The sequence below is a fragment of the Quercus suber genome, unplaced genomic scaffold (assembly GCF_002906115.3).
Source record: "Quercus suber isolate HL8 unplaced genomic scaffold, Cork oak 2.0 scaffold_497, whole genome shotgun sequence".
In the NCBI taxonomy this organism is placed as follows: Eukaryota; Viridiplantae; Streptophyta; class Magnoliopsida; order Fagales; family Fagaceae; genus Quercus; species Quercus suber.
Genome location: NW_027069946.1, coordinates 485,087 through 496,812, shown reverse-complemented (window position 1 = coordinate 496,812; position 11,726 = coordinate 485,087). Strand labels below are relative to the sequence as shown.

The 11,726-nt window shown below is 33.7% G+C and overlaps 1 long non-coding RNA gene across 2 annotated transcripts; it reads right to left on the bottom strand.

Moving 5' to 3' along the window:
- Positions 1-6,891: 6,891 nt before the first annotated feature.
- LOC112002216 (uncharacterized) lies at positions 6,892-11,392 on the bottom strand. 2 transcript variants are annotated; one of them, XR_010624886.1, is made up of 3 exons: positions 9,694-11,392; positions 8,599-8,963; positions 6,892-7,309 (listed from the first exon to the last, which is right to left on the bottom strand). It is a non-coding gene; the product is annotated as an uncharacterized LOC112002216 (long non-coding RNA). The 2 variants fall into 2 exon arrangements; XR_010624887.1 differs by having other exon boundaries at positions 8,599-8,932.
- Positions 11,393-11,726: the final 334 nt, after the last annotated feature.

The window sequence follows — 11,726 nt, the reverse complement described above, 5'->3', positions numbered from 1 at the left end:
TATGTGAAAGGTTGACCGTAGAGATTAGGTAATCAGGGCCATGCATTCTCAAATTGCTTTATTAGCTGGGTCTGTATCTGAAAGCATAGAAGTTTTAGAATCATTATTGGCAGTTTCATCTAGGAAGATTTGAGTTCAGATTTCAGATGAATGATTAAAATTAATCTAGGAATTGGTCTTTACTCGGTAAGATAAAGGTAATATACTAATATTAGGGATTATCTTTATATGAAAATTTTATTTTAATACTTCGAAGGGGCTAATTTCAAGCCTGCCAGATTGGACTCCAATTGCTTAAGGTTAATTTTTATATGTAGCAGGTGCTAAGCCGCGTATATTTTTTCTTATATTTTTAACTATTTCTTCTTTTTTTTGGAAAGACTTAAAACGACTCTATTCCTTGTATATATATATATATATATATCTGTATCAACTTGTGCAATATACTTTCCATAGTGTAGTACTTTTTTAATTCAGATTTGAAAGGTGCTCCATGGAAGACTTATGAGTCTTTTTTTTTTTTTTTTTTTGTCCCCTCGATAATGGAAGACTCACAAGTCTTAAAGTATGATTACATATACAAATACATATTATGGGACAAGACGACTGTGACCTGAATTCATAATTCATAAATAATGAAAGAGACCGCACAGATATTGAGTGGTGGACTCATTTATCAAGAGTATGATATAAATTTGGAAATCTTAAGTTCAATATATCAAATTATTAGTCTATAGAGTTTTTTGGTATCTCGTGAGAAGAGAGAGGAATAGTTTTTTTTTTTTTTTTTGAGAGAGTTTCAACTTATGACGTCCGCTCCTGATGATAGCTATTTATTATCAAACCAAGACACTAATCAGTTTTTTGTATAGGCGGGGATTGAACTCCAGATCTTTTATACAACCATCAGAGACTTTACCAGTTGAACTAACTGGAACCCACTAGAAAGGGGAATAGTTTGCCAAAGGCTAGTTGGATACCATTTCCTAATAATAATAATAATAACTAGTCGCTAACCCGTGCGATGCACGGGAAAGTTCTTATAAGGTTAACCTGCACGGTGGAGTCGTACCATGGTTGCCAGAGTTTGTTCCTAAGGTTGTACTCAAAATTGTCAAAAACGGAATTTTGAGCTTTTCAGGTACCAATATTTTAGAGCATCTTGTAGCTCTTTCATTGAGGCACTATGTGATTGTTTGGATAGTGCTGAAAAATTATTGCAACTGCGTTTCAGTTTTTTTTTTTTTGAAGCGCGTTCCAGCACTTTTGAGAGATTCCAATGGGTCCCGTGCACTATTCACGGACCCACAAACATCTTTTTTCACATGCACCCAAACATTACAACCCCATCACAACACACTTGATCAAAATCTCTGAAAGCACAAAACATTGTAGAAGTTTACCCAAACTGTCTTTAACTAACCAAATTCCCCTAGAGTTCTATGTACTATCTACATATAGAAAGAAGCCAAATGCTGCACTGTTAAAGATCCAAGCCAACAGATCAATTATGTATGTGCATGTATATACACTATGAGGGAGAAAGATTCTCTAGTAATCCCAAATGAAAGACTGAATCTTATCCTGGAAAAGTATATATGATTTTGATTTAGAGTCACCATAGTGAGACAAAACAATTCACGTTAATGTTCCTATAAAACTGAACATGGGGTTCACTTCATTATGATATCTAGAAATTGAAAAGTACATTTATAAAGCTGATATGTAGTGAACATTGCATATATCTCAGACAAAAAAAATTAAGAATCAAACATACCAAAGAAGAATGAGGGACTTTAATTTAGAATATTATTCTCCATAAACAGTAAAAGTAAGACATTGAAAGCATAATTACCACTACCGCGGAGGAACAGCCTAGTTTCTCTATCAAAAAGAGTTCCTTTTGCCCAGTTATAAGCAGAGAAATCATCGCATAATTCATTTTCACCCTTCACCCAATTACAAAAAAAAAAAAAATTTTGTGTTACATAATTTTTCTTAGAAGATGAAGCTAATTATTATAGCATTTATCAAAGTAGTCCTGACAACATTAAAGATAATAGTAAAGAATTAGACAAGGTAAAGTGTAGCATCTCAAAGTGATATTACCATGGAACAGAAGAAACAATTACCGCAAGGCATGATGAAAGCTCCAACAACGTGAGATCCAATTGGGTATCTGAAGAGTCAAGAAGGTTTCATAAATCATCCATGTTGCAATAGAGTCAAGCCTTTTTGCATTGTTTTGTACCTCCTGAAGCAGGGATATCAAGGGTGTTATTGGATGAGCGGATAACAAACCAAATAATAGATTAGTAAATTTGTGCATAGAGGCGCTCTATTATCCATGACTTGTTGAATTCTACAATGCCAGCACCACTAATCTTTTTTTTCTTTTCTTTTTTATAATCATTAAAGAAGTATTCTTCAAACCATAGAAGTATATAAAACATTGAAACCATCAATTGAAATTTTGAAACTAAAGCAAAAACAAAAAACAAACAAACAAACGGTGCTTTCAAAAAAAAAAAAATTGCAATAATAAGATGAAAAGACTACTTGATGAGGGAACATTGTTGCCACCACCATCATCAGATTATGCAATCCTCTCCAACCATCTTCTGGGTCTGTGCATTTATATTACAAATCCTCTAACTTCCTTTTACGTTCTAATGATTGATTGATGTGTGCCTAATCATACCCAACATTTAAAATGGAAATTAGACTGTGCACCACTCGGTTCTTAAACAGCCCTTTTAGCTGCGGTGAACCGAGCCTAGTCCACCAAGAATATTTATTTGGCCCAGGATCTTTGGGCCATTGTGCTGAGAAGAAAAAGGCAATCTCACAGAGGGCTTAGGTGTATTGGGTAAATTAGGTTGGAGAGTCTCTTGCTATTTGTGTATCCCAACTTATTGTCTAGTGGATTGATTTACCGCTTGGAGGGCGGCAGAGAGATTTTTTGCCGAGTTTTTCGGTTTCCTCTTCAATAACACATCGGCGTGTTATCTTGTGTTTTCATCTTTCTTTCCTTACTCTTGTGCTTTACTTTTATTGTTTTGTTGTTCATGCTTATGCACTAGAGTAGTTATCAGTTTATTGCGCCTCATTTACTCTTGTTCCATACTTAGATAAGTTAGAGTAAAAGCAGCCGAGTCGTAATCTTTTTTTTTTTGGGTCTAAACAAGCTCGTGTGTATTCACACAAATCCGAGCTTTCAAGAGAAATTTTGGTGCGCGTGGGAAGCATTGGAAGAAGCCATCGATTAACGAATGCAATTTGGAGCTAATTGTCGGATTCAGATAACTAGTGAAAATATGACTCGGTGAAGCCCGTTGGTAGTTGGAACTTGAAGGGTTCAAGTACATTGGGTAGATTAGGCTTAGAAGGTCTTTTTGATATTTGTGTACTCTAATTTTATTCATTAGTGGATCGATTTCGGCTTGGAGGGCCGCGAATAGGTTTTTCGCCGAGTATTTCGGTTTCCTCTTCGATAACACGTCTCGGTGTTATCTTGTGTTTGCATCTCTCTTCCCTTACTCTTTAAGCTTTATGTTTGTTATTGCTTGCTTGTGGTTATGGCTTAGAAAATAGTTTCGATTATTGCTTATCTTGTTTCGCACTTAGATAAGTTAGAATAAAAACAATTAAGCCGTGTTTTTAAAATTAAAAGTCTAAACAAGTTATAGTGTTTTACACTATTTGAGCTTTCAAAAATAATCTTTCATTAATTTAAAAAATTTAAATATTTTACATTAGGATATAACAATGTTTTTAGAAAACATAAAATGTTTGCAAATCAATTAATTTCAATTAGATTGAATTATAAATATAAGTTTCAATATGTCTTAACATATATAATGTAAATAGGAAATATATAATAATGAAAAAACTAAATGAAACACATTCTTCTGTTTATGGATGAAAAAGTAGCATATGTCCAAAAATTTGAACCATAAAAATCATATCATATTTTCTTTTAATGGAAAATACAAGCATTCTTATATCCCTAACTCTCTAAATGCAAAATGGAAAAAAAGTTTTTTTTAAAATATTTTTACTAAATAAATTTACTTATCTATTTTTACGAACATATGGTTTAAATGCTCATACATTTTGTTAATAAATAAATGCTCCTAAATTTAATAAGTTATATATGAAAAAAAAAAAAGTGAATATTAAAAGAAAAATGGAAGATTAAAAGAAAAATGAGATATTAATACTCATTTCAAATGATTTTTTTATGCAATGTTTTTCTTTAAATATTAAATGGGCCAATAAATAAAAATGATACATTCTATAAAATTTCTCATAAATAAGGAGAGGGAGGAGAAATTCAAAATGCTAGAGGGCCATGCCCCCCCTCCCCTCTGCCAATGTTTTTGATGAAACATGAATACCGTTTGCAAAAGTTAAACTTTTTTTTTTTTTCTGAGAATCAAGTTAAACTAAAGTGTGAGAACAACAATCCAAAGCAAACTCTAGGATTCAGTATGCACGTACTATGGCATTCCTGCTTAGTATTTTATAATTGTTTGACGAAAGGCTTCCGCACTTCGGCCTCTTTTTTTGCCCATTATTGGGTAAAATCTCATGTATTTGCTTCTTTAATTCCTCTATTTATGCATATGAAATACTATTCATGCAAACCTCTTTAGTGGCCTTAATGATATGATTGCAGGTCGATTACCATTTCAAGGTAGATACCTCTGCCCAATATTCCACTAGTGGATAATGATGAGTACATAAAAATTGGTAAGGTCATCCACCTTAATATCGTCAAGTCATTAAAGAAAAAAAAATGTAATCGTTCAAGTACATTCAACATATTAAATGCTGATTGTTACTCAAAGTTTTAAACTCTCATCAAGATAATAACTGTTACACCCAAGGTAATATAATCACTTCTAATTATATGAAAGGGAGGCATTTATGAGCACAATCACTACCTAAGCCACCTATAAAAGGGGACAGTCTGTCTCATTTGTGAATGTATGAGAATAAATCTTGAAAATACAATCTCCACACAAAATACATAAATTAATTCTAACTTAATATTGTGAGTTCCAGTTAGTTCAACTGGTAAAGTCTCTGATGGTTGTATAAAAAATCTAGGGTTCAATTCTCGCCTATACCAAAAACTGATTAGTGTCTTGATCTAATGATAAAGAATTATTATCAGAAACGGACGTCATAAGTTAAAACCCTCTCTCAAAAAAAAAAAAAAAAAAAATTCTAACTTGATATTAGTGTTGCTTGATGCCTTTCAACTCGGGAGAAAATGAAGAATCACTTGGTAAGCTCAACAAAGTCACTTCACCAAAAAAGGGCTGGTAGTTTGGGGCTTGAATGCTTGATGCTGCAAAGCCCAGGAACCTGGCCCTATTAGCTAAAGCTAAACTGGAGAAGATTCACTTTGGGCCTGAACCTTAAAAGCCTAGTATCTAAATGCTAGAAACGCTAGACGCTGGCGGCACAAAAGGTCCTGATCTAGAATATGGGCTGTTTGCATTGCAAGGCAGGAAAGAACATCTTCGATAAAAGGAGTGAGAAAGGTCATTAATGATGGATTGACGAAGTTTTGGCAGGATTGCTTTTGTTTTAGCTTTGCATAACTCTAATGAACCTTTGACTCTGACTACCTGTAGCTAATTTTAACGAAACCTTTATTACCAAAAGAAGAAAACCCTTTCCTCTTGTGATTCTTTAACCTCTCCTAATGGTTCTTTGAGGCATTTCTACTAACTTTAATGGAATTCGATGATATGACATTTGCCGACATTATCTAGTGATAAATAATTGAAGAAAATTTGGGTTTATGCTTGTTCACAAGGTGTAAGCTTTAGGGTAAAGTATTAATTTTCTTTTAACTATTTTCCGATAGGTGATGTAGGCACTTGATTTATCATAAAATTTAATTAAAGTTAGTGAAAATGCCTGATACTGATAGAGTAAAGCATAGAGAGGTAAATATCGCAAAATAAAACACATAATAGCCTTTTTTTTTACAAGTATACCACAAGGAAAGTACGTGTAATTTGCTAAAAAAACTTATGCAGGTAGAAAGCCACAAGATACAAACCACATTCGTTTCAAGATAACAACCCTTAAATCCACAAAGAGAACTCCACCCCCATAAAAGAAGTTAAAACTCTTTGAAATATTATTGATCCAAACTAAATTGTGTTGGGGGCTATAATGCATTTAAATAGGAGGGGATAATCTAGGGCTGCCATGATGCCCTTAAAAGAACCCTAACCGGACTCCTAGGGTGGCTAGAAGACACCTAAACCCATAATTTGTGTTAAACTTAGGCTAAGAAAATACGAAAAATTACCCTAAAAATACAAAATTGAGAAAATTACAAAATTAAATCCTAAAGTCTTCAGGAGACATCCAAAAAGACATGGGACCTTATTTCACCATTTAAATCAAAATTTATAAATAAAATAAAAATTACTATAAATAGCAAAAAGATTAATTAAAGATCTAAACAAATGAATTTGCCTAGAAAGTGATGTAGGTCACGGCGATGAGTTTTGATCCTTATGATGATTCCCTTCAATTCACCAAATTTCATGAAATTTGGTCATTGGCTCCAATGATTTCTATAAGTACTTTTCTACTTACTAAATTGTTTACATTTTTAACTTCTAATAGTCTATTTGTTCAATGAAAGTTAGCGTTATTCGTGATGCATCAAAAAATATTTGTTTTTTTGAATGGTAGATGAATGATCATTTGACTTATAAGAGATTGACAAGTAGCTTTTAATATATATATATATATATATTAAAAAAAAAAGAAGAAGAAGAAGAAGAAGAAGATTGACAAATAAAAAGGCGGGGTTAGTGTATCTTTGGGCCTGATAGGTTATTTAACACTCAAATATGCAAAAGACCATGTCATAATTTTTGAATAGTTTACTTAGTTGAAGACATTATTACTCACATGTTTGCGACTATGGTGTATTGTTTTATTGGACAAATTTGGAAGAATTTCCTCTGACCTATTACATGATGATTGATAAAACTATCAATGTGTTAATTAACTCATGTTAACAGTCACGTGTGTACATATAAATAGTTTTATCAATTACCAAGTTCATACACTAAAAGGAACCCAACGTTCATACACCATACCAACACGGTCCAAGTTAAGTAGCAAATACACATTAGAAGGAGGCTCAGAAAACAAAACAAAATCCTGAGCTTGGTGGACACCCCTCCAAGCAAGTCCATCCACACACTTATTAACCTCCCTATAGCAGTGGCAGATCCTAACTTGAGGAATTCTCCTTAGACTTTCCCTGCAATCAGCCACTTAAAAGTAAGCACACGCATATAACCCCTTATACATAATATACGTTTCACTAACATTGTAGTCAATCTGCTAGTTTTGAAACTTAATTAGTTAAATAAGGAAAAAGATAACCAACTAGGCCAATATTTTCTTCTTTAAAGAACTAGAACCATATAGATAAATAGTTCTTACAAATCATATACAAGAATTATATATAATATGTAGGACTTTGTTCATGTATGTTTTATGATAAAACCAAGATGAAATAAGATCAAGTATATTTTTTTTTGCAAATGATTCTTTCTGGCCTGTTGAAGAGCATGAACCAGTGCCACCTCTTGAAGTATACACAATGAATTGCAATATTCAATAGTGATGATGTGAGTATGAGGAGCATGGCCAGTATCAAGCTTAATTTCAATTCAATAATGTTGAAATTCTAAGAATTCATGTTAAGCCCACGTCTTCGATATTCTATTAGTAAATCCTCCTATTGAATTACATCATATGAAGTGAGAAATCAAGCTATGCATAGAATAATAATATTAAAAACTCCTCTACACCACATATTTGATGTATTATGTATACTAGTGTATAACCTGTGCATATGCATGGTATAATTAAAAAAAAAATTACAATTATTCACATATATGGATTTAAATTATACTCTCTCTCTCTCTCTCTCTCTCTCTCTCTCTCTCTTATTTTTTTATTTTAATTTCTTTTGGATATACACATGAGTTTCTCTTTCTTTCTTTTTTTGTTTATTGAGTTTTAGATGATTTTTTTTTTTTTACAAGATAGAATTTCTACTCTAGCCTAATTTAAGTGTATATGTGTGTGAAGCTCCCTCTTAGAGACTTGAACCCCGGCCCTTGCTCTCTACACTCCACAAGCACTTATACTTATGGAGTGACCATCGCACCAAGGGTGTGCAGTGATGATTTATTTATATTAGACTCTTTGTCTTTTGCACCTCATTAACTCACATAGAACAAAAATTAAAAATAAAACTTAAATAGGACACGTGGTGAAAAATTAGACAACAACTACAATCCAATTTAAAACCTAATTGAATTTTCTTTCAACTTTACTTATATATATATATATATGAAAAAATATAATGAACTTTATTTCAAGAAAAATTAGCTAACTACAAATATAGATTGAAGCTAAAGATATGCTATATTTGTGAAATAAAATTTAAATCACTATCACATTAGCTATGAATTAATCATATCTTTAAAGTATGTAACTTTAGAATTAATATTAGGGACATAATGTTGGAAGCAATACCTTTTAGCTAGATAACGATGTTTTACGCTTGCTGAGGTGGCATCCTTTTACCTTCTTCAGTAACCAAGTCATCTTTAGCATTGAAGTCACATTAATCCAATCCTTTATATAATCAACAAATCTGAAATAAGCATGCCTATAGGTCCTGTTGAAGAAGAGAGTCCCACAAATTGCGCAAAAGCTAGTTGTGAATCCAACTCCCATACCTATATAGAAGCTGGAACTTTTATAGTCATCTTCTTTTTTGCCAATTGGTGACTTATTCAAATATTCCTCCTCTATTGTGCAGCTTTTTGGAAGAGGATCTCCACAAAGTTGAGGATTGCCAATGTAACTGAGAGCATCAAAAGATTGAAGCTGAGTGCCTGAAGGAATTTTGACGGAAAAGTTGTTGTATGACAAGTCCAAGTGACTAACAAAATGTCAAATTAGACAAGCTTGGAGGAATTTTACCCGATAGATGATTTTGAGAGAGATCGATTGACTCTAACTCTTTCATGCTCCCTATTTTTTTTGGTATATTACCCATCAAATGATTTCGAGACAAGTTCAAAAAACGTAATTCGGAAAGAATTGAAATTTCAACTGGGATTTATCCAAACAAGTTGTTACTTGAAAGGTCTATGATCTTAACAAATGCAAGGTTCTTTTCATATTCCAATTCATTCCCTTTGGGAACCAATTTAAGATTCTCAATATAGGATCCAGAATCATACATATATCGTAAAGAATTAAAAGAGATGTCTCGAATATTGGGTTCCCGTATTGTCATGGCACTAATATTTTTCAAGCACTTTGGTATGGTTCCTGATAGACTATTATTTGCAAGATCCAATACTCTAAGAGAAGAAATTTGGCATATTTGTAGAGGTATATGACCCTTGAATCTATTTGATCTTAGACGGAGAATTAAAAGGTTTGTCATATCTCCAATCCAGAGTGGTATGATGTCTGACAAATGATTATCACCTAGATCAATGAGCCTAAGATTTGAGCAAATTTTCAATGATGAAGGAATTTCTCCAATGATGCTATTGTTTTGTAAATGTAGTGATTGGAGTGCAACTAAAGAACTCATGGAATAAGGAATTCTACCTGATATACTATTGCTCCCAAAGTTTAAACGGATCAAAGACGGCCAATACTTCCAACAATGAGAAAGCTCCCCTGATAAGAGATTGTTTGATGCATCTAAAATCTCTAATTTATTCTTTACATTCCTTTGTTGGCACAAGAAAGTGGAAATGGATCCATAAATTGAGTTGTTAGCGATATTGAGCACTTTGACCTTTGTAGACAATTGTGGCATTCGACCTTTGAAGTGATTAGATCTTAAATTTAAGATAGTAGAATTCAACACAATACCTGAGACATCCCCTTCTATGCGGTTGCTAGAGAGATCGATTATTTCAATGCTCGAAGTCCAATTCCAAAACCAACTCGGAGCCTTGTCTGAAATTCCTGTCTGGAACATTTCTAAAATTTTGAGGGATCTTTGTGTTTGTAGCCATGTAGGAAAGTTAGGACCTATCTTGCAGGAGCTCATCCAAGCATATTCAAGTTGAAAAGGTGGAACCCAATTAGAGTTCACATTAAAGAATAAAGATGTAAAAGACATATCTAGGTACTTTAATTTGGAGAGCTTAGTGAAATGTCCTTCGTCTACAGTGCCTGTTAACAAATTATATCCAACAAGCAACGCCTTTAAATTTGAGAGAAGTGCAAGACTCTTTGGAATGGTGCCGTTCAGCTGATTTTTATAAAGGAATAAATCTCCCAAATAAGATAAATTTCCAATGGATGAAGGAATAGGACCACTTAGAGAATTAAATCGGAGATCAAGGTTTATTAGGTGCTTAACCTGCCCTAATGGCTCCGGAATTTTTCCAGTTAGGATATTGGAATTCAATAATAGAGATTTTAATTTCTGAAAATTCAAAATACCATGAGGTATTTCGCCTTTCAGAGAAGAGTTCCTTAGGTCAAGCACTAAGAGACTTGTACTTATATTAGAGAACCAATTCGGTATCTCATGATTGAAATGATTATGGGGGAGATAAAGGACTTGAAGAGATGTGAAATTGACAAATCCAAGGGATGGGTTTAAGCTATCAAGTTGACAATCTGCCAAGTATAGCTTCAAAAGAGATGGGAACTTATTATTTGAAGCCAATCCACTTCTTTGCAAAGGTTAGCAAAGCTCAGGTCGAGGTTTTGAATGGAAGAGAGATTAGACATCCAACGAAGGTTATCTGCATAAAGGTCAGAATTACCTCCAAGATTTAGATAGAGAAGGCCTGAGAGGTTCCCAAGCTGATGAGGAATGACTCCAGAGAAGTTTGCCGAATTAAGGCCAAGATGTCTTAAACTACCCATTGAACCAAGGAAACTTGGAATAGTAGTACAATTAAAGTCATTCCATCTCAAGTCCAAGTAATTCAAAAACTCTAATTCAAGCAATGAAGAACTAATCTCACCACTTGACCTGGTATACGATAGGTCGAGCTCTGTGACTCTACCGGTTTTGTTATCACAACGAACTCTGTCCCATCTACAACAATCTTCATGGTCAGACCAGGATGAGAGTCGGCTCAAAGGATCTGTGAGACCTCGTTTGAGGCTTAGAAGTGCTTGTTTGTCTTTCTCATTGCAGGTAGCATTTGAGTTTGCTTTGAAAAAGCTTGAAGTGAAGGTTGCGGCAAAGAACCATAGTATGAAGAGCACATGAGTTGCAAAAGAGGCACCCATGACAACTCAATAACAGGGAAAGAGAAATGTTCAAAGAGATGTTTGAAGATTCATATCAAATTGGATACTACTATCTCATGACACTATAGGCTTTAAGCCTAACGCAAGAGACCATTGATTACCACACAAAAGTTAGAAGGTTCATAGCAGGTTGCTTCAAAGACTTTGTCTTGCAGACTTTGCGCACTGCGTTTTGCGCCCGCGTTTTGTGCAAAACAAGTTTCAGTTTTTTTTTTTTTTTGCTTTCAGCCGCAAATTTGTTATCACAACGAACTCTGTCCCATCTACAACAATCTTCATGGTCAGACCAGGATGAGAGTCGGCTCAAAGGATCTGTGAGACCTCGTTTGAGGCTTAGAAGTGCTTGTTTGTCTTTCTCA